Raw genomic sequence first — 23,859 nt, 5'->3', positions numbered from 1 at the left:
CAGAAATGAAAAGGGAAACAACCAACAGAAACAGAAATTGAAAAAAACTATCATCACATGTTACTACAGTAGCCTGTAGTTGACATAACTGGAAAACCTAGATGAAAGAATGATTTTCTGTGGAGATACTGTTAACCAAAGTTAGATCGATATCTGGTAAACTAACCAGTCCCATAATTCCTGAAGAAATAGAAGCAGTCATTTAAAACCTCCCAAATCCTTCTCCCAATAAAAAGAAGCCCAGGGCCAAATGATTTTAGTGCATAATTCTATCAGACCTTTAAGAAGAGCTAATATAAATGATATTCACACTATTCCACAAAATGGAAATAAAAGGAATTAATTCATTTTATGAAGAACAGTGACTCTGATATCTAAATAACACAAAGACTCAACAAAGAAATAGAATTTCAAACCAGTTTCACTAATGACAGTATTTGTTGTCAGTTTTACACTTAATGATGGCAGTTTTGACTTAGGTTTTATGTTACACAAATCCCATAAAATTGTGCATACAGAAAGACTGCCATAAGATGTTTTGACACATGTTCTTATCAGGTAGACACATCATGCATACAGACCTTTCAAAATTATTAATGTATTGCATGATACACTTGGAAAAATAGAAAAGACCAATTTTATTCAGCCTATTTGTTCTTAGTATTCACAGTATAGAAGCATAAATATTCACTTCAATTTCCATCACCAAAGCATCAAAAGATAATAGAAAGAAGAAAGAAAAAGATGAGGAAGAAGTGGAATGAAAGAGGAGAACAGGATGAAAAGAAAAATGTGGGCTCACACACACACACACACACACACACACAAACACTCACTCACTCACTCACAGAGCCATGACATTTGTCAGAATATCCACAGAAGTTGATTCTTGAAAAGACATTAAAAGTTGAACATAGTCAACTTTTACCAATAGGGCTTTAGATAAAACTATCAAAATTAACTTTACCAAGATTAGTTTTTTAAAAATTGTGCAAATGTCAAAAAATTTCCTCACTGGTATCACTTAAAATATTTTCTGTGGTATTAGTTCAAATATATATTTAAAAGTTCAAGGGTAGTGTCCCGGTGATTATGTTTGGAAAATGAAGGGTTATCCATTTAAAACTATAAAAAGTAATATTAAACACTGTAAATCATATCCTGTTAGTACCTCATAAAGAAGAGTGTCAAAGAGTATTTGACATGTATAATCAAGTTCTAAGTCTCTAATCAAATGTTTTAATAAATATTTTAGTGTGTCCCTTTGTAAGTTAGAATTTCATTTATAGCAGAAATCATATAATTTTGAGAAGAAATGAAGAGGAGGGGCCTGCTAGAACAACTTAGAACGTAGAGTGTTCTGGCAAGAGGCGTCCTCCCAGGACTCTCCTCAAAGCCCCAGTCACTTCCTTATTCCTCATGCTGTAGATGAGGGGGTTCAGAGCTGGAGTGACAATTGTATAGAAAACAGAGAAGATATTGTCTAGTTTGGGTGTGTGAAAGGCACTGGGTAGGATATACATAAAAGAAGCTCCCCCGTACCACATCCCAACCACAGTTAGGTGTGACAAGTAGGTGACAAGGGCTTTCTTTCTGCCTTTATATGAAGGCATGTGAAGCACAGTGAGAAGAATTAGTGTATAAGAGGAAAGAATAGCAGCAAGAGGGAGAAGTAGAAAGATCACACCCATCACATAAACCATGAGCTCATATTTGGAGGTGTCTACACAGGCCAGCTTCAGCAATGGAGGGATCTCACAGAACAGGTGTCTGATTTTCCTAGATTTGCAGAAAGGGTATTGCATGGTATAGACGGTATATCCTACTGCACTCAGAGATGCCAGGGTCCATGACATTAATACCCCAAACCAGCAGATCCTGGGTTTCATGAAGATCATGTAGTTCAGAGGGTGACAAATAGCCACATACCTGATAGGCCATGAGGGCCAGAAGAAGGTCTTCTGCACCCCCGAGTGTCAGTTCCAGGAACATCTGAAAGGCACAGCCCCCAAAGGAGATAGTGTTGTCTTTAAGCAGAAAATCTATAACAGCCTTGGGAGTGATAACTGACGTAAGGAGGAGGTCCATAAGAGAGAGCTGCCAGAGCAGAAAGTACATGGGGATGTGGAGCCGGGCATCCATAGTGATGATCAGGAGTATCACTCCATTGCTGATTATAGCCAACATGTACTAGTCTGTGAATGTGGCACAGTGCAGTTCAAGAGAGCCACTGTCATCCAGAATCCCCACCAATATGAAGCCGCTTTCCAAAGTAGAGTTCCAAAACTCCATTCTGTGAAGCTTCCTTGTCTTCCTAGGAAGAGATGGCTCATTGAAGTTTTGCTAATATAAACTCCAGTTTTATAATATCAGATACCTGTGATAATTCCAGGAATATAATACTCTTTTCCATGGGCAAATATGTTTCCAATTTCTTGCTGTTAATTCTATCCCGGTAGTAGACCCATGTAATGCGATCATATGCTTATAATAGCAGATAGCTAAACATTAGTAGGTCACCTCCTAGAAATATTTATCATGCATTGTAACTGAAAAAAAATCTTTTAAGAAAGGTTAACTGCTTCTTTGTTAAGAGGAAAGCAATACTCTGTCATGCATGAAATTTACTGTAAGTGTTTGGCTAATGCCCTAGAAATCTCAGTAAATTTTCTGCAGAGACAGTATGCAAGTACGAATTTCTGACAGGATCAGAGGCATGATTTCAATAAATTACTTAGAGCGGTTTGGCTTTGTTCTTGTTTCTTTGTTTTTATTGTTTTGTACATTTTGTCCAGGTCTTTGTATGTGGGAGGGCCACAATCTATGAACCTTTTGACTTGACCTCTTATTTTTTAATGAATTTATAATTTTTTAAACGACTTTATTTTACAAATCAAAGATAAATGTACAGATTTTAAACATTTTTTTCTTAAAATTAGATATTTTTGTCAGTACTTTTTTCAGATATTAAAATAATTTTAACATAAAACTATGCGAATATATTTTTTAGTCAGTACTTGATTTTTAAAAGGCTTGACAGAATGCATTGAAAACCTAATAGTTACAATGAGCGTAAAATACATGCAAAACAAAACGCAACATGGAAATAGTCATAGTCTTCTTGTTTTGGAAATATTTATTTTGTTTTGTTTTCTTTATTTCTTGGACTGCATACAGTCTGTGAGTTGTTTCTCGGGGAGTGCAAGCCTCTGTGGTTAGCATCCCACAATCAGTGACTACATATTATGTTTGTTTTATTGTGACTGGGTTATATCACTCAGGATGATATTCCCTAGATGCAGCCATTTTCTTAAGAATTTGGTTAAGTCATTGTTTCTGGTGTCTGAGTAGTATTCCATTGTGTAAATGTACCACAATTTTTGTATCCATTCATCTTCTGAAGGACATCTGGGTTTTTTCCAGCTTCTGGCTATTATAAATAGAGCTGCTATGAACATTGTGGTGCATATATCTTTGTTGTGTATTAAAGTGTCTCTGGGGTATATGCCCAGAAGTGGAGCAGCTGGGTCTTCAGGTAGTACTATATCCAATTTTCTGAGGTATCGCCAGACTGATTTCCAGAGTGGTTGTATTAGTTTGCAACCCCACCAACAGTGGAGAAGTGTTCCTCTTTCTCTGCAGCCTAGCCAGCATCTGCTGTCATCTGAGTTTTGGATCTTGGCCAATCTGACTGGTGTGAGGTAGAATCTCAGGGTTGTTTTGATTTGCATTTCCCTGATGGCTAATGATGTGGAGCACTTCCTCAGATGTTTCGCGGCCATTTGGTGTTCCTCAGCTGAGAAGGTTTTGTTTAGCTCTGTACCCCATTTTTTAATAGGGTTATTTGATTCTCTGGTGTCTAGCTTTTTGAGTTCCTTGTACACCTTGGATATTAGGCCTCTATCTGATGTGGGGTTGGTAAAGATCTTTTCCCATTCTGTTGGTTGCCGTTTTGTTTTCTTGACAATGTCCTTAGTCTTACAGAAACTTTGCAATCTCATTAAGTCCCATTTGTTAATCTTTGACCTTAGAGCTTGAGCCTTTGGTGTTTTGTTCAGGAAATTTTCTCCTGTGCCTATGAGTTCTAAGGTTTTCCCTACTTTCTCATCTAATAATATCAGTGTATCTGTTTTAATATGGAGATCTTTGATCCACTTATACTTGAGCTTTGTACAAGGAGATAAGAAAGGGTCTATTTTTCTTCTTTTGCATGCTGAGTGCCAGTTGGACCAGCACCATTTGTTGAATAGGCTGTCCTTTTTCCATTGAATGTTTATGGCTCCTTTGTCAAAAATCAGGTGACCATATACATGAGGGCTCATTTCTGGATCTTCTATTCTATTCCATTGATCCACATGCCTATTTCTGTACCAGTACAATGCAGTTTTCAACAAAATTGCCTTGTAATATAGCTTGACGTCAGGAATAGTGATTCCCGCAGATGTTTTTTTGTTGTTGAGGTTGGATTTCGCTATTCTAAGTCTTTTGTTATTTCATATGAAATTGCACATTGATCTTTCCACTTCCTTAAAGAACTGGGTTGGAATTTTGATGGGGATTGCATTGAATCTGTAGATTGCTTTTGGTAGGATGGCAATTTTTAAGATGTTGATCTTTCCAATACCTGAGCATGGGAGATCTTTCCATATTCTGAGATCCTCCTCAATTTCTTTCTTTAGAGGTTTGAAGTTCTTGTCATACAGGTCCTTCACTTGCTTAGGTAGAGTCACACCAAGGTATTTCATAGTTTTTGTGACGATTGTGAAGGCTATCTTTTCCCTAATTTCTTTTTCCACATGTTTGTCCTTTGAGTATAGAAAGGCTACTGATTTGTTTGAGTTTATTTTGTATCCAGCCACTTTGCTGAACTTGTTTATCAGCTGTAGGAGTTCTCTGGTGGAATTTTTGGGGTCATTCAAGTACACTATCATGTTTTTATCTCATTCTTTCCGATTTGTATCCCCTTGATTTCCTTTTGCTGTCTAATTGTTCCATCCAGGACTTCCAGTACTATGTTGAATAGGTAGGGGGAGAGTGGGCAGCCTTGTCGAGTCCCTGATTTTAGTGGGATTGCTTCAAGTTTCTCGCCATTAAGTTTGATGTTGGCTGTTGGTTTGCTGTATATTGCTTTTATTATGTTTAAGTATGGACCTTGGCTTCCTGTTCTTTCCAGGACTTTTAACTTGAAGGTGTGTTGAATTTTTCCAATGTTTCTAAGCATCTAGTGAGATGACCATGTGATTTTGATCTTGAGTTTGTTTATATGGTAGATTACATTGACGGATTTCCTTATATTAAACCATCCCTGCATCCCAGGGATGAAGCCTACTTGGTCATGATGAATGATCATTTTGAGGTGTTCTTGGATTCGGTTTGCAAGGATTTTGTTGAGTATTTTTGCATCAATGTTCATAAGTGAGATTGGTCTGAAGTTCTTTCCTTGTAGGGTCTTTGTGTGGTATAGGTACGAGTGTTATTGTAGCCTCAAAAAATGAGTTAGGTATTATTTCATCTGATTCTATCTTTTGGAATAGTTTGGAGAGTATTGGTGTTATATCCCCAATAAATGTCTGATAAAATTCTGCACTGAATCTGTCTGGACCTGGGTTTTTTTTGGTTGGGAGAAGTTTGATGACTTCTTCTATTTCTTTAGATGTTATATGGTTATTTAGATGGTTTACTTGGTCCTGGTTTAACTTTGGGATCTTGTGTTTGTCTAGGAATTCATCTATTTCCTCCAGATTTGCCAATTTTGTGGAGTATAAGTTTTTGTTGTAGGATCTGATGATTTCTTGAATTTCCTCAGTTTCAGTTGTTATTCTTTACTTTCCTTTCTGATTTTCTTAATTTGTATACTCTCTCTTTGCCCTCTAGTTAGTCTGGCTAGCGGTTTATCAATCTTGTTGATTTTCTAAAAGAACCAACTCTTGGTTTTGATGATTTTTTCATTGGTTCTTTTTGATTCTATTTGGTCTATTTCTGGCCTAATTTTGATTATTTCTTGCCATCTACTCATTTTGGGTATATTTGCTTCCTTCTGTTCTAGGGCTTTTATCTGGGCTGTCATGTTGCTGGTGTAAGCTCTCTCCAGTTTCTTTTTGGAAGCACTTAGGGCTATGAGTTTTCCTCTCAGTACTGCTTTCATTGCATCCCATAGGTTTGGGTATGTTGTGTTTTCATTTTCATTGAATTCTAGAAAATCCATAATTCCTTTTTTTATTTTTTCTTTGACCCTGCTATCATTTAACAGAGTGTTGTTTAGTTTCCATGTGTATGTGGGCTTTTTGTTGTTTTTGTTGTTGTTGAAGACCATCTGTAGACCATGGTAATCTGAGAGGATGCATGGGAGTATTTCAATCTTCTTATATAAATTAAGGCTTTTTCTGTGTCCAATTATGTGGTCAATTTTTGAGAAGGTGCCAAGGGGTGGTGACAAAAATGTGTATTCTTTTACTTTAGGAAAACATGTTCTCTATATATCTATTAATTCTAGTTGGTTCAAAGTCTCTGTTAGTTTTGCAGTGTCCTTGTTCAGTTTCTGTTTCCACGATCTGTCCATTGGTGAGAGTGGGGTATTAAAGTCTCCCACTATTATTGTGTGGGGTGAAATGTATGTTTTGAACTTTAGTAGGGTTTCTTTTATGAATGTGGGTGCTTTTTCATTTGGAGCATATATGTTAAGAATTGAAAGTTTCTCCTGACAGATTTCCCCGGCAATGAGTAAAAATTGTCCTTCCTTATCTTTTTTGGTAACTTTTGGTTGGAAATTTACTTTATTCGATATTAGAATAGCCACTCCAGCTTGTTTCTTGGAGCTGTTTTCTTGGAAGTTTTTTTTCGCACCTTTAACTCTGAGATAGTGTCTGTCTTTGTCTCTGAGATGAGTTTCCTGTATGCAGCAAAAGGCTGGATTTTTTTTATGTATCCAGTCTGACAGCCTATGTCTCTTTATTTTGGAGTTGAGTCCATTTATGTTAATAGATATCAAGGAATAGTTGTTTCTGTTTCCAGCCATTATTACTTTTGTGGGTAGAGTTGTGTCTGTTTCTTTTTTTTCTTTTAGTTATCTTGTTTAGGAGTTTTCTTGTTTTCACTAGGCTGTATTTTCCCTCATTGTATTGGGTTTCCACCTATAATTCATTGTAGTGCTGTGTTTATGGTCAGATATTGTGTAAATTTTGATTTGTCTTAAAATATCTTCATCTCTTCCTCGATGATGATTGATAGTTTTGCTGGGTATAGCAGCTTGGGCTGGCACTTGTCCTCTCTTAGGGTGTGCATGATGTTTGTCCAGGCTCTTCTAGCTTTCATAGTCTATGTTGAGAAATCGGGTGTGAATCTGATTGGCCTGCCTTTATACGTTACCTGACATTTTTCCCTTACTGCTTTTAGTATTCCTTCTTTGCTTGGGGAACTTGGAGTTTTTACTATTATGTGTCGCGAGGTATTTCTTTTCTGGTCCAACCTACTTGGAGTTCTGAAGGCTTCTTTTATGCTCATGGTCATCTCATTCTTGAGGGTACAAAAGTTTTCTTCTATGATTTTGTTGAAGATATTTACTGTGCCTCTTTGTTGATACTCTTCTCCCTCTTCTATTCTTATTATCCTTAGGTTCGGTCTTCTCATTGTGTCCTGGATTTCCTGGACATTTAGGTTAGGAGCTTTTTGTTTTTTGCATCTTCTCTGGTTGTTTTGTCTATGTTTACAATGTTGTCTTCTGCCCCAAAAATTCTCTCTTCCATCTCTTGTAATCTATTGGAAATGCTTGCTTCTGTTACTCCTGATTTCTTTTTTAGGTGTTCTACCTCTAGGGTTATCTCTTTTAGTGTTTTTTTTTTTAATTTATTTTAAGTAATAATTTTTTGAATTCTTTTATGTATATTAATGAATTAATCAAGGTGCACCAAATTGTACAAATATCACAGTAAGGAATAAAAACTGAAGCTTCCTCATGGAACAGTTTGACCAGAAAGCTATATTTGAAGTCTCTATTTCTTTCTCTATGTCTTCTGCTGTCTATAGTCTGTAGTTTCTGACCCGCCTAATCAGTCTATTTTTGCTGCTCCCCTCCTGTGCCTGACATTGTGTTATGCCTATCTGAGGTCTGTGTCTTTCCCTAACAATGGGCTTTGCTCTGTGTTTGTTGCTAACACCCCCCAAAAAAACCAGTATAGAAAAAAAAATGAAGAATACCTGATTATAGAAACCCCTAACAAAGTTTTATAAAGTAAAAAGATACTTTGCCGATCCCAACTGACCCAGAATAGTACTCAAAAAAAAAAAAAAAAAAACAAATTATAAAACAAAACCAGATGTTATTAACCTATGTCCATACATCATTGTCTCCAATATTTATGAAATATTTGTTTCATTTAAGGTGGTTACATTCAGTAAAAGACTACCATCATATTTGTACTCTCTTCTGGGTCAGAGGGATGCAAGATCTATAACTGAATATTAAAGTTATGCATTAATTAGATGGTAAAAGCAGATTACATGTAAAAGCAGAAATACAAGACATGGTAAGTTTGTTTACATTGCTTTCTTAAAGGCAAGTTAAACAGTCTGAGTGAGAGTAGGACAATAGGTTAAGTCCATAATCTTTTTTCCTTAAACAACTTTATTTTACAAAACAAAGATAAATGTACAGGTTTTAAACATTTTTTTGCTTAGAATAATACATTTTTGTCAGTACTGTTTTTTTCAGATTTTAAAATAATTTTTACATAAAAATATATGAATATATTTTTTAGTCAGTACTTGATTTTTTCAAAGGCTTGACAGTATGCATTGAAAACCTAATAGTTACAATGAGCATAAAGTACATGCAAAACAAAACGCAACATGGAAATAGTCAAAGTCTTCTTGCTTTGGAAATATATATTTTGTTTTGTTTTCTTTATTTCTTGGACTTCATACAGTCTGTGAGTTGTTTCTGGGGGAGTGCAAGACTCTGGGGTTAGCATCCCAATATCAGTGACTGCATATTATGTCTGTCCTTTTGTGACTGGGTTATTTCACTCAGGATGATATTCTCTAGATGCAGCCATTTTCTTAAGAATTTGGTTAAGTCATTGTTTCTGGTGGCTGAGTAGTATTCCATTGTGTAAATGTACCACAATTTTTGTATCCATTCATCTTCTGAAGGACATCTGGGTTCTTTCCAGCCTCTGGCTATTATAAATAGAGCTGCTATGAACATTGTGGTGCATATATCTTTGTTGTGTATTAAAGTGTCTCTGGGGTATATGCCCAGAAGTGGAGCAGCTGGGTCTTCAGGTAGTACTATATCCAATTTTCTGAGGTATCGCCAGACTGATTTCCAGAGTGGTTGTATTAGTTTGCAACCCCACCAACAGTGGAGAAGTGTTCCTCTTTCTCTGCAGCCTAGCCAGCATCTGCTGTCATCTGAGTTTTGGATCTTGGCCAATCTGACTGGTGTGAGGTGGAATCTCAGGGTTGTTTTGATTTGCATTTCCCTAATGGCTAAGGAAGTGGAGCACTTCCTCAGATGTTTCGCGGCCATTTGGTGTTCCTCAACTGAGAAGGTTTTGTTTAGCTCTGTACCCCATTTTTCAATAGGGTTATTTGATTCTCTGGTGTCTAGCTTTTTGAGTTCCTTGTACACCTTGGATATTAGGCCTCTATCTGATGTGGTGTTGGTAAAGATCTTTTCCCATTCTGTTGGTTGCCGTTTTGTTTTCTTGACAATGTCCTTAGTCTTACAGAAACTGTGCAATCTCATTAAGTCCCATTTGTTAATCTTTGACCTTAGAGCTTGAGCCTTTGGTGTTTTGTTCAGGAAATTTTCTCCTGTGCCTATGTGTTCTAAGGTTTTCCCTACTTTCTCATCTAATAATATCAGTGTATCTGTTTTAATATGGAGATCTTTGATCCACTTACACTTGAGATTTGTACAAGGAGATAAGTAAGGGTCTATTTTCCTTCTTTTGCATGCTGAGTGCAAGTTGGACCAGCACCATTTGTGGAATAGGCTGTCCTTTTTCCATTGAATGTTTATGGCTCCTTTGTCAAAAATCAGGTGACCATATACATGAGGGCTTATTGCTGGACCTTCTATTTTATTCCTTTGATCCACATGCCTATTTCTGTACCTGTACCATGCAGTTTTCAGCACAATTGCCTTGTTATATAGCTTGAGGTCAGGAATAGTGATTCCTGCAGATGTTTTTTTTTGTTGTTGAGGGTGGATTTCGCTATTCTAGGTCTTTTGTTATTCCATATGAAATTGCACATTGATCTTTCCAATTCCTTAAAGAACTGTGTTGGAATTTAATGGGGATTGCATTGAATCTGTAGATTGCTTTTGGTAGGATGGCAATTTTTAAGATGTTGATCTTTCCAGTCCATGAGCATGGGAGATCTTTCCATTTTCTGAGATCCTCCTCAATTTCTTTCTTTAGAGGTTTGAAGTTCTTGTCATACAAGTCCTTCACTTGCTTAGTTAGAGTCACACCAAGGTATTTCATAGATTTTGTGACGATTGTGAAGGCTTCCTTTTCCCTAATTTCTTTCTCCACATGTTTGTCCTTTGAGTATAGGAAGGCTACTCATTTGTTCGAGTTAATTTTGTATCCAGCCACTTTGCTAAACTTGTTTATCAGCTGTAGGAGTTCTCTGGTGGAAGTTTTGGGGTCACTCAAGTACACTATCATGTCATCAGCAAAAAGTGATGTTCTTATCTCTTCCTTTCCAATTTGTATCCCCTTGATCTCCTTTTGCTGTCTAATTGTTCCATCCAGGACTTCCAGTACTATGTTGAATAGGTAGCGGGAGAGTGGACACCCTTGTCAAGTCCCTGAATTTAGTGGCATTGCTTCAAGTTTCTTGCCATTAAGTTTGATGTTGGATGTTGGTTTGCTGTATATTGCTTTTATTATGTTTAAGTATGGGCCTTGGATTCCTTTTCTTTTTAGGACTTTTAACATGAAGGGGTGTTGGATTTTGTCAAATTCTTTCTCAGCATCTAGTGAGATGACCATGTGATTTTGATCTTGAGTTTGTTTATATGGTAGATTACATTGATGGATTTCCTTATATTAAACCATCCCTGCATCCCAGGGATGAAGCCTACTTGGTCATGATGAATGATCATTTTGATGTGTTCTTGGATTCGGTTTGCAAGGATTTTGTTGAGTATTTTTGCATCAATGTTCATAAGTGAGATTGGTCTGAAATTCTCTTTCCTTGTAGGGTCTTTGTGTGGTTTAGGTACGAGTGCTATTGTAGCCTCAAAAAATGAGTTAGGTAGTATTCCATCTGATTCTATCTTGTGGAATAGTTTGGAGAGTATTGTTGTTTTATCCGCAATAAATGTCTGATAAAATCCTGCACTGAAACCGTCTGTACCTGGGCTTTTTTTGGTTGGGAGGCTTTTGATGATTTCTTCTATTTCTTTCGATGTTATAGGGTTATTTAGGTGGTTTACTTGGTCCTGGTTTAACTTTAAGATCTTGTATCTGTCTAGAAATTTGTCTATTTCCTCCAGATTTTCCAATTTTGTGGAGTATAAGTTTTTGTAGAAGGATCTGATGATTTCTTGAATTACCTCACTTTCGGTTGTTATGTCTCTACTTTCCTTTCTGATTTTGTTAATTTGTATACTCTCTCTTTGCCCTCTAGTTAGTCTGGCTAGGGGTTTATCAATCTTGTTGATTTTCTCAAAGAACCAACTTTTGGTTTTGTTGATTTTTTCAATGGTTCTTTTTGTTTCTATTTGGTCTATTTCTGCCTTAATTTTGATTATTTCTTGCTGTCTACTCTTCTTGGGTATATCTGCTTCCTTTTGTTCTAGGGCTTTTATCTGTGCTGTCAGGTTGCTGGTGTAAGCTCTCTCCAGTTTCTTTTTGGAAGCACTTAGGGCTATGAGTTTTCTTCTCAGTACTGCTTTCATTGCATCTCATAGGTTTGGGTATGTTTTGTTTTCGTTTTTGTTGAATTCTAGAAAATCTTTATTTTCATTCTTTATTTCTTCTTTTACCGTGCTATCGTTTAACAGAGCGTTGTTTAGTTTCAATGTGTATGTGGGCTTTTTGTTGTCTTTGTTGTTGTTAAAGACCAGCTGTAGACCATGGTGATCTTAGAGGATGCATGGGAGTATTTCAATCTTCTTATATTGATTGAGGCTCCCTCTGTGTCCAATTATGTGGTCTATTTTCGAGAAGGTGCCATGGGGTGGTGAGAAGAAGGTGTATTCTTTTACTTTAAGATAATATGTTCTGTATATATCTATTAATTCTAATTGGTTCAAAGTTTCTGCTAGTTTTTCAGTGTTCTTGTTCAGTTTCTGTTTCCATGATCTGTCCATTGGTGAGAATGGGGTATTAAAGTCTCCCACTATTATTGTTTGGGGTAAAATGTATTTTTTGAACTTTAGTAGGGTTTCTTTTATGAATGTGGGTGCTTTTTCATTTGGAGCATATATCTTAATAATTGAGAGTTCCTCCTGACATATTTCTCTGTTAATGAGCAAAAAGTGTCCTTCCTCATCTTTTTTGATAACTTTTGGTTGGAAATTTACTTTATTCGATATTAGAATAGCCACTCCAGCCTGCTTCTTGGAGCTGTTTGCTTGGAAGTTTTTTCCCACCCTTTTACTCTGAGATAGTGTCTGTCTTTGTCTCTGAGATGAGTTTCCTGTATGCAGAAAAATGCTGGATTTTTTTATGTATCCAGTCTGATAGCCTATGTCTCTTTATTGGGGAGTTGAGTCCATTTATGTTAATAGATATCAAGGAATAGTAGTTTCTGTTTCCTGCCATTATTGCTTTTGTGGGTTGAGTTGTGTCTGTTTCTTTTTCTTTTTTTAGTTTTCTTGTTTAGGAGTTTTCTTGTTTTTACTAGGCTGTATTTTCCCTCATTGTATTGGGTTTTCCACCTATAATTCATTGTAGTGCTGGGTTTTTGGTCAGATATTGTATAAATTTTGATTTGTTTTGAAATATCTTTATCTCTCCATCGATGGTGATTGATAGTTTTGCTGGGTATAGCAGCTTGGGCTGGCACTTGTCCTCTCTTAGGGTGTGCATGATGTCTGTCCTGGCTCTTCTAGCTTTCATAGTCTGTTGAGAAATCGGGTGTGAGTCTGGTTGGCCTGCCTTTATATGTTACCTGACCTTTTTCCCTTACTGCTTTTAGTATTCTTTCTTTGCTTTGGGAACTTGGTGTTTTTACTATTATGTGTCCGGAGGTATTTCTTTTCTGGTCCAACCTACTTGGAGTTCTGAAGGCTTCTTTTATGCTTGTGGTCATCTCATTCTTGAGGGTACAAAAGTTTTCTTCTTTGATTTTCTTGAAGATATTTACTGTGCCTCTTTGTTGATACTCTTCTCCCTCTTCTATTCCTATTATCCTTAGGTTCAGTTTTCTCATTGTGTCCTGGATTTCCAGGACATTTTGGGTTAGGAGCTTTTTGTTTTTTGCATCTTCTCTGGCTGTTTTGTCTATGTTTACAATGTTGTCTTCTGCCCCCGAGATTCTCTCTTCTATCTCTTGTAATCTATTGGAAATGCTTGCTTCTGTGACTCCCGATTTCCTTTTTAGGTGTTCTACCTCTAGGGTTATCTCTTTTATTGTTTTCTTTGTTGTGTCAATTTCTGTTTTAAATTCCCTCTTCCATTCCTTCATTTCTTTGGTTGTGTTTTCCACTAGTTCTTTGAGTTCTTTCAGTGTTTTTCTTGTTTCCTCTTTAAAAGATTCTCAATCATTGTGCTTTTCCTCCCCTTCTTGTTTAAGTATCTCTATCAGCATCTTGAGGTATGATTTCAGGTCTGTGTCTTCTTTCTTTTGGAGTGTTTGGCATTCCTATGTTTGCTCTTATGGAAGAGCTGGGTTCTGGTGTTGCCAGTTTGTCTTGGTTTCCTTGGAATATACTCTTTTGCTTTCCTCTTTCCATTTTGTTTTCAGTGACATGTTCTCGACTTTCCCTTGTTTCTGGTCTGTGTTCCTAGATCTCCACTGGTCCAGGTGGCAGATGGGCCAAGCCCTACTCTATGCCTCAGAATCGCCGGGTGGAAACAGAAGTTCCAAAGTTCTGTTCCTGGTCCCTGGATCAAGAAGGTCGGAGGGTGTGCTTTAAGTGCGCACTCCGCATAAATCTCTCTGCTCCCTTGCTGCCTAGTTCTCCTACTCACCAGGTTTTCAGCCTTTACGAGCTGCCGGTCTGGGTGGCAGTTGGGCTGGGCTCTGTTCTGCCTGAATTTTTTTTTTTTTTAAATAGGGTGATAACCTTTTAAGATAGTTCTGTTTTTGATGGCAAGGTGTGATTCTTGGAGACAACAAATTGATGGTTCCCATTTCCTATTTTAATATATTAGTTTGTGTATTTTCATGGTGTATTTAAGACTGTCAATTAGTGTTGAGTTATTATTGAACAGTGCTTATAGTGTTGTGATTTTTATCAGACCTCTTTTGGTTAACTTTTCTAAGATAATTTATCCCTTGTATTTTCTTGGGTGTAGATAACTTCTTCACACTGAGATATTTCTTCTAATCTTTGTATAGATGACTTGGTAAATATAACTTCTTTAATTTTGGTCTTATTGTGAAATGGTTTATTTCTCTTTCTACTCTAAAAAGATATTTTTTGGGTACAGTAATCAAAATAATCTATGTGGCCTCTCAGAGCTCTGAGTATATCATTTTAGGGCCATTCAGCTTTCAGGTTTCCATTTTATTCATTATAAAAGAGTCACATTTTATTCTAATGAGCCTGCCTCTTTGTGAGAGTTGGTTTTTTAATCTGGAAGTTTTAAAGATCCTTTCTTTGTCCTATATATTTTGTGTTTTTTATATTTAGTGTTTTGAGTATGTGTACTGGGAGTTTCTTATACCTACTGAAATGCAGTTACAATTATAGCACATAACATAGATATGACTACATTATTAATTGTGGTATCTCTATACACTTTACTCTTTATGACATTATTAATATTATTTTCCACATTATGAAAAGCCAATGCAAAAATACCATTGAAATATTTAACTCAAAATTAATTGGTAACTTAAACAGTTTTTACCATACTCAGTTTACGACACAAAAAACATTGTCATGTTTTCCAAATATATTCCTGTTTCATTTTTAATAGATGCTTGATACTTTGATATCACCTGATCATCTTGTCTCATATTTTATTTAGAGCAGACTATTCAGTCAATAGTGTATTCATCTCTTTTTCCTCTTCAAATCTTCCATCTACTTGCATCTGAATTTAAACAGCATGTGCTGGTTTCCCTCAATATAATTTTATATCAATTGCTATCCAATGTCCAATTCATTGGACTCCTCAAAAAATTTGCTCCTGAACAATAATTTTTTAAGGAAACTGTATTTTTCTATTTTCTGGAAGATAACCACAAAGTACAAATAAATACTGATTGCCTCATCATAGATACTGTTCCCCACAACTCAGTTTGTTTCAGTTATTGCACCATTTTTTTCTGTTTCATCACATAAAGGAATTTTTCCTCTAATGACCATTAGATTCAATACCAATCAAGCTTTTTTCTCATTTCATATGCCTGTTATTGCTAATTCACCATTATGAGCTATATAGAAAGCCCCTTTCTAATCTTTCTTTTCCACACTCTCAGCAACATAGATAGTTGATCATTCACTCTTCCCTGAAAGCTTTTATTCTCTTAGTTTCCACAAACACAGAGAGACTGGTTTTCTCCATTTTCTACACTGTCATACTTTTTTATCCCATCTCTTTCTAGTTATGAAAGTTTCTTGAGATTTTTTTTCCAATGGCAAGAAATCAATGCATTTACTTGTAAGCAGTAAGAATTCAAAGTATAAGTAACTGTGCATGCTTTGTCCTAATTAGAACTTCGTTTTCAAGTCCTAATTCAAACTCACTCTCAAAATCAGCAAGACTGAGAAAACATGGAAGGATTGCTGCAAAATGCTAGTGGTGGTACATGTACTGAAGGAAAGAATAATACAGTATAGATGAAAGTAGAAAGCTGAAATGTGAGTACAGAAAGGTTGAAACTGCTAGTAATATGAAGGTGGGGATATGAGGCAGATAGGTAAAGTCTAAGTATTCCAAAGCGTGTATAAATAAGATACACTGGAACCTATAATTTTCAAACTTAAATAAGCAATATAATAAGAGTGGATATTACAATACAATGGTGCAATGGTGTGAAACAGGCTACTAGAAGCCAAAGCTTTAGGAAGGTGTATGGGCAGGGTTGGATAGGAAAGACAGGAGAAGTTTACTTTAAAAGTAGGATGTATGAAGAAACTTTTACAAAACCACTTTTGTTTCTGAGCTAATTAAAATATACTTCTTTCAAAAGGAGTTTGAGCAGAGGTACTCCACATATGTGAACACTGCTGATGACAGAATACATGAGCTATCGATGAAAATCTAAGTTACAGATATAAGTCACCCTTCGGTAGGGTCAGAAAGCCCCAATGCATGCATGCAATCCAACCTAAACTATTGTTGTAGCTCTTGTTTGCAAAGCATAACTAGATGATAAGTTTCTGAAAACTCTACAAATTTTGAAAAGTTCTACTTTCAATTTCTACGATATCAAAGCAAATAATAATAATAATGAATGTTTATTTCATTTTATAATTTAACCAGTTCGAAGACAATTTATTACAGATTGAAATCTAAGACTTAGAAAGAATTAAAAAATTCCAAACCAGTAATATCCCATTACGTATAACATATTTAAAACAGGTGAAAAACACTTTTAAATAAATTTTAAATTTATTTTTAACTTGAGTTACGAGATAGTAGGTTTTCGTATAACTTTTCCATACAGCATTTATTTTTATCCACACCCCCATCTTATCACTTCCCCATTTTTGATACCTCCATTCCACCACCAGTATTTCCACCTCTACTTTTATATTCTATATGTTCTGCTACAATTTGTTTTTAAAGCTACCCACACTATAATATTCCCACTAAACTCTCCTTGCTTCTTTTACAGATGTATAAGGTTCAACATACAAATCTAAATACTCAAAGTCAGGTTCAATACCTGAGAAGATATGGAGCACCTGTCTTTCAGTATATGAGTTACCTAACTCATTATTACTTTTCAGGCTAGAGAGATGACTCAGCACTTCAGAGTACTGACTATTTCCTTTAGTATTTCTTCCAAACTTTGTCTTTGTATTTCTTCCTGTGAACATTTTGTTTTCCCTTCTAAGAAGGACTGAAGTGTCCACTCTTTGGTCTTCCATCTTCTTGAGCTTCATGTGGTCTGTGGAGTGTATATTGGGTATTCTGAGATTTTGGGCTAATATCCACTTATCAGTGACTACATACCATGTGTGTTCTTTTATGATTGGGTTACCTTATTCAGTATATTTTCTAGTTCTATCTATTTGCCTAATAATTTCATGAATTCATTTTTTCTAATACCTGAGAACTAGTCTATTTTTTAAATGTACCACATTTTCTGTATCCATTCCTCTGTTGAAGGACATCTTGGTTCTTTCCAGCTTCTGACCAATAAAATAAAGCTGCTATCAACATAGTGGAGCATGTGTTCTTGTTATATGTTGGAGCATCTTTTGGGTATATGTCCAGGAGTGGTATAGCTGGCTTTTCATGTAGTACTATGTCCAATTTCCTGAGGAACCACCAGACTGATTTCCAGAGTGGTTGTATCAGCTTGTAATATCATCAACAATGGAGGAGTATAGGTCATCCAGAGACAGTGCCACTTGGGCATCCGTCCCATACACAATCACCAAACCCAGACAATATCATGGATGACAGAAAGTGCTTGTTGACAGAAACCTGATATAGATGTCTCCTGAGAGGTTCTGCCAGAGCCTGACAAATACAGAGACATATACTCATAGACAACCATTGGACTGAGAATGGGGTATCCAATGGAGGAGCTAGACAAAGGACTGGTGGAGCTAAAGAAGTTATTAACCCTATAGGAAGAACAACAATATCAATCAACCAGACCCCCCAGACCTTCCAGAGACTAAACCACCAACCAAAGATTACACATGGAGGGACCCATTTCTTCAGCCTCATATGTAGCAGAGGATGGCCTTACTGGACATGAACAAGAGGAGAGGCCCTTGATCCTGTAAAGGCTGTATGCCCCAGTGTTTGGGAATTCCATGGCAGGGAGGTGTGAGGGAGTATGTAGGTTAGTGGGGGAGCACTCTCATAGAAGCAGTGGGAGGGGGATGGGAGGAGGATTCCAGAGAGGAAACAGAAAAAAGGGATAACATTGAAATGTAAATAAAGAAAATATCCAATAAAAAAATCCAATACAAGAAAAAGAAGAAAAGAAAAGCACTAATTCCTATTCCAGAGGTCCTGAGTTCTGTAATGGGATCCAGTGCCCTTTTCTGGTGTGTCAGAATATAGCATCAGTGTACTCATGTGTATAAAATAAATCAATTTTTAAAAAATTAGTTTTCAATTGCATCAGGTTGTATGCCAATTTCATAATTTTTTGACTGAGTTTTTAATTGTGATTCCATTTCTAGCTGTTATAAACAGGACAGAAATGAATATGGACAAGCAAGTGTCTCTGCAATGTGGTACAGATTCTTTTCAGTATGCTTCTAGGAGAATATGGAATGGTCACATGGTAGTTTGAATTTAGTTTTTTGAGAAACCTCTAGATAGATTTTCAAAGTTTAATCATTATTTTACTCTATTTTTAACAGTGTGCATGTAAACTTCCCCATGCCATCATTTGCTTTTTTTTTTTTTTTTTAATGTTTTTATAATGGTAATCCTGACTAGGTTTTTCACTAATTGAAAAAAGTATAAAACCAAAACATATACTTGGGGTGCCATTGGCTATTTTGACAAATGTTCAGATTATATATTGTTAAAAGTACACAAACCAAGTATATGAGTCATTTATGCTTGTTAAGATACTTTGAAAACATGATTAGAACAAATGAAAAGCCATTGTTTTATTCTGCCCCCTTTAATATATTATTCAAAAGTTAGAAGTAAAATTGGCAATTTTATTACCATGCATTTCAAGAAGAAAAAGAAAAATGGATGCCAAGAAAAAGGAAGAGGGGAAAAAAGAGAAGGTGGAGGAGGTAGAATGAAAGGAAGGAGGTATATTATGTCACATACACACATGTACACACAGACACACAGGCACACATGTACACACACATGCACTGAATCAAAGAAAATTCATCTGACAGCTTACCCTTAAAAGCTGATGCTTACAGGGAGAGGAAGAGAAAACAGGGTGCAGAGCTCTGTTAGCTGAACCTTAGACAAAACTGTCTGTGTTGGTTTATATCTGACCAAGAGTAGTTGGTTTGGAATATGTGAGAACCTCAAAAATCCTCTTCTATTGATCTTTGAGAAACCCACTTAAGATTACTTTCTCTGATTTTAAGGTTCAATATGGACACAAGTCCAGAGTGGTCTTGTCTCACTATCCTTTATACCCTAAAAAACAGCTACACTGGGAAACAGAGACTAACTTCTAAAGACAATGAATGATTTTAAATAGTGTGAACCTCTTCTTGTAAGAAGCCAAATAATGAGAAGATTCATATTCCCTGCTTTTCTAGAAAAAGAAAACCTTTTACTTTCTTGGTTTCATTTGGGAGAATTTCATTTATAACAGAAATCTGATGATACTGAGAAAGAATTAAGTCTAGAAGATACCTATTAGAAGCCACTAAAAAGTAGTCCGTGTAGGCAGAAACCATTTACCCAAGACCCTCCTCAAGGCCCCAGTGACCTCCTTATTCCTCAGACTGTAAATGAGGGGATTTAGAGCTGGGGTCACTACAGTGTAGAAAACAGAGAGCATGTTCTCTTGTTTGTGACTAAGAAAGGAACTGGGTAAGACATACATAACTGTGAGAGCCCCATAATACAGACCGACTACTGTCAAGTGGGAAGAACAGGTGACAAGGGCTTTTTTCCTTCCTTCATTTGAAGGCTTGTTGAACACTGTGAAAAGAATTAATAGGTAGGAAGTCAGGATTGCAGTAAGTGGGGGAATTAGGAAGGCCACACCCATCACGTAAACCATGAGTTCATATTTGGAGGTGTCTGCACAAGCCAGCTTCAGCAATGAAGGGATCTCACAAAATAGATCTCTGATCTTATGAGATTTGCAGAAGGGATATTGCATTGTGTGGATGGTATATCCTAGAGCACTCAGAAATCCAAGGATCCATGATGTGGCTACTCCAAGCCAGCATATGCTTGGCCTCATGAAAACCATATAGTTCAGAGGATGACAAATGGCCACATATCTGTCATAGGCCATGAAGGCCAGAAGGAGGTCCTCTGCACCACCAAGTGTCAGTGCAAGGAACATCTGAAGGGCACAACCCTCTAATGAGATGGTGTTGTCTTTGAGAAGAAAATCCATGACAGCCTTGGGAATAATAATTGAAGTGAGAAAGAAGTCTATGAGAGAGAGCTGCCCAAGCAGAAGGTACATGGGTACATGGAGCTGTCCATCCATGGTGATGACCAAGAGTAGCAGTCCATTGCTGGTCATTGCCAAAATGTACAGGGCTGTGATTACAGCACAGAGAAGTTCAGGGGAGCTACTGTCATCCAGAATCCCCACCAAGATGAAAGCACCTCCTAGTGTAAAGTTCCAGGACTCCATTCTGTGTTATTTCTTTAGTAGCCAAAAGAAGATGGTTCAACACAATTTTGCTAATATGGATTCTGTTTTTGTAACATCAGATTTTACATAGGATGTTCAATAGGACTCCGGTAAAATGATGTCTTTTCCTCTAGTGAAGATCTTTTATTATTGGTTTCCAAAGTTAGAATTTAAAATTATATCTTGAAGAAAGATTTATCTAAGTAGAGATAATATACTACAGTAATATTTTTAAAATAGGTTATAACCTGATGAAAATATTATACAAGATATAACTTGAAGAAGAATCTCTCTAGAAAGACCGAATTATCTCTTTGTTATGATTAATAAAATACTCATAATTTCTTTAGGGTAAATTTGGTAAATAGTTTCAACATTCCAGTTTTCTTTATGAATAGAAATATTTTAAATATGAGATTCTCAACTGATATAGAGGTTTGACTTTAATAAATTACATCTATTGATTGTCCACATTTTTTAGGTTTTATTATTTATTTATTTATTTATTTATTTATTTATTTATTTATTTATTTAATGTTTTCTTTAAGACAGGGCTTCTCTGTGTAATCCTGGCTGCCCTGAAACTCACTTTATCCTTATGCAGCCATTCATCCTAATGTCTACTCTTTCTCCTATGAGTACAGAAAATATATACTAGATACAAGGGAAACAGGAATAGGATAGCTTCCTCTCTAAGAAGTTGATATTGTAGATTGGCACAAAAAGCCATTGAGAAGCCAGTATAGGGAACCATCTAAGATTGAAAAGAGCTTTGCTGCAGACCATGGAACAGGACAGATGAGGCCAACTGAAAGCATTAAGTCAAAATTAATGTAAAAATGAAACATCTCATGTAAGTTATGTAGCTATATATTGGTATATTCACATTAATATTTCAAATCTCCATTGTATTGTCTGGGGGCCATTACTATTTTGAGAATTAAAAGATATGAGAATGTGGAACAAGTATCTCATTAATTCAGGTAGTGATTATGGGTCATTCTTCTATTTTATAGTTATTATCAGGAGCCAGGAACATTACTCAAGTCTAGACTATGACATGAAATTGATCAGGTCTAATGATATTTTTTTCCTGTTCAAAAATGAAAAGTAGATAGACTGACAAAGTTGTGGATTTTAAGCATTAGAAAGACTGAGAAATGTCAGTTTAACATCATAGGTATTTCTTTGGACTCTTTGTAGTCTCAAAATACTTTAAAACTACATAAATGTCTTTAAAAGAGATAAAAGTCCTTACCTTGGGTGGTAAGAATCCTAGCTGCCTTGATCCAGGCTTCACATTGGATTGTTTTGCAAGGAGGATAATCTATCACAAACATGGAGGGGAGATGTGGTTTCCTTCAATAGTTTTTGATTTAAGTTTTGCTACATTGGTGCAGTATATTATGAATCCATCTTGTCAGGTATAAAGGATGTGTTGCAAACTCCTTTCATCTGCATACATCTCTGGAAATAACCATGGGATAGGCAGGCAGCTAACAGATTTTGGTCAGTGTCCAATGCAGCAATAAAATGTCTCTTCTGTTCTCACACTTAAGCAGAATTACTAGAAAATGTCAACTAAAACAATTCGCATTGAGTTAGCCCTCTGTTAAAGCTTCCTGTCAGTCTTCAGACTGTTTTTGTGTGTCACACTGAGGTTACAACATTTCTGCTGCCAATATCAAAGTGTGGTAAGGAAGTAAAATACTTGATCAAAAGCTCAAAGGTCCTTGTCTAGTACTATTAAAAATCCCCGAGGCCTTGTTTTCTTTTCCCAAGAACCTCTCTCTTCATCATTATATAAATATTTTTAGGTGGACTTATATCTTATCTCAAATGACCTCCTTGAAAATGTTTATTTCTGAAACAAGTTAATGAGTTCTCTTGGGTGTGTTTTCTGGCTTAATTTTCTGAGGTCTTCTCCCACTAAATGAGATTTCAGGCTCTAGGTTTCTCTTCCCATTGAATGTAGGATCCAGTTTCCTTAGCCTCTTGTCTGATGAGATTAAGAAGGTACATGATCACCAAGACCTCACAAGACTTTCCACAGTTTTTATGTCATTGTAAATGAAAAAAAAAGTAACTGAATAGAACTACAAAAGTTTTTTTGATAATCTTTCTATTCTATAAAGTAATGTTCTCTTCCCAGTATTTGTGGAATGCTGCTTTTCCCCCCTCTAATTTAGCATGGTTTTTTTAGGTAGTTGTAGATGTGGGATATTTCGTTGTCCACTGGCAGCCTAGCACAGTTTTCTGTATGTGCTCATGTCTTAGTGCCACCAGTAATGGCTAAAAAAAGGGCTTAATTTTCTTTTTATTAAGCATGAAAATAGAAAGAAATCCATTCAGTGCTAGAGATATAAAGATACATGTTAATGCGAATCATTTAAATGCTTTCAGAGACAAAATACCCACTATATAGACACACAAAGATGATAATAGCTTATCATTGACAGTAATAGGACAATGAGGGTTTGTCTTCAAAAATGCATAGAAAATAAAACTGCATAATCAAGAAGTGGGTGATTGCGGGAGTTATGTAGATGAAATACTTTCATGTAAATTCCTCCAAAACATGTTTAAATCATCAATAATACATAAGTGTGAATGCTACAAAATTCAATAACCATCCAGGGCAATAATTAAACAATGCCTTTGGAGTAACCAGCCATTTTCTTATTAGATTTAAGGCCCATAGCACAAGTTGAAATCAGTAACTGTCACTAATGTCATGGCCAAGTATCTAACTGTGGCTAAAGAGGTCACCATCCCTAGGGAAAAAACCTACTGTACTGTAGTATAAATGAGCAAAGTATTAAACCAGATCCCAGATACTTGTAATTATACTCACAATTTCTCATCAGAAACATTTTTGCTTGTAGTGGATGACAACACACAGACCAAAAGTGGTCAAGGCGTGAAAAGATAAGAGATTACAGAGTGGTCATTCCTAAAGGAAACACTTATATCACACACTATTCCCCAGTGTTCTAGGATCATTCTGAAAGAAAGTATAGAAAGATTATTAGAACCAGAAGTGAATCACTACAAAAAATAGTGTTTTCTGGAACCAGCAGAAATTGTACACGGGGTTTTGCAGCAATTGAGGTACCATATACAGGACCTGTTCAAGATCAAGCCAGACAAAATCCAAACATGAAGGGAGAAGTGATAGGCATGAAGCCCCAGTCTTACCTAGGGATCTATTGGTAATTGATGACTGCTGAG

At 36.2% G+C, this 23,859-nt stretch overlaps 1 pseudogene across 1 annotated transcript; it reads right to left on the bottom strand.

Moving 5' to 3' along the window:
* Positions 1 to 1,343: 1,343 nt before the first annotated feature.
* Positions 1,344 to 20,628, bottom strand: LOC308417206 (olfactory receptor 2AG1-like; annotated as a pseudogene). Its single transcript has 2 exons — positions 20,434 to 20,628; positions 1,344 to 2,097 (listed from the first exon to the last, which is right to left on the bottom strand). The product of its transcript is annotated as an olfactory receptor 2AG1-like (transcript).
* Between the last annotated feature and the right edge of the window lie 3,231 nt (positions 20,629 to 23,859).

This window comes from Micromys minutus (genome assembly GCF_963924665.1).
Source record: "Micromys minutus genome assembly, chromosome: 2".
Classification (NCBI taxonomy): domain Eukaryota; kingdom Metazoa; phylum Chordata; class Mammalia; order Rodentia; family Muridae; genus Micromys; species Micromys minutus.
The sequence above is the reverse complement of the archived record's forward strand: the minus strand, read 5'-3'. Positions and strand labels throughout refer to the sequence as shown.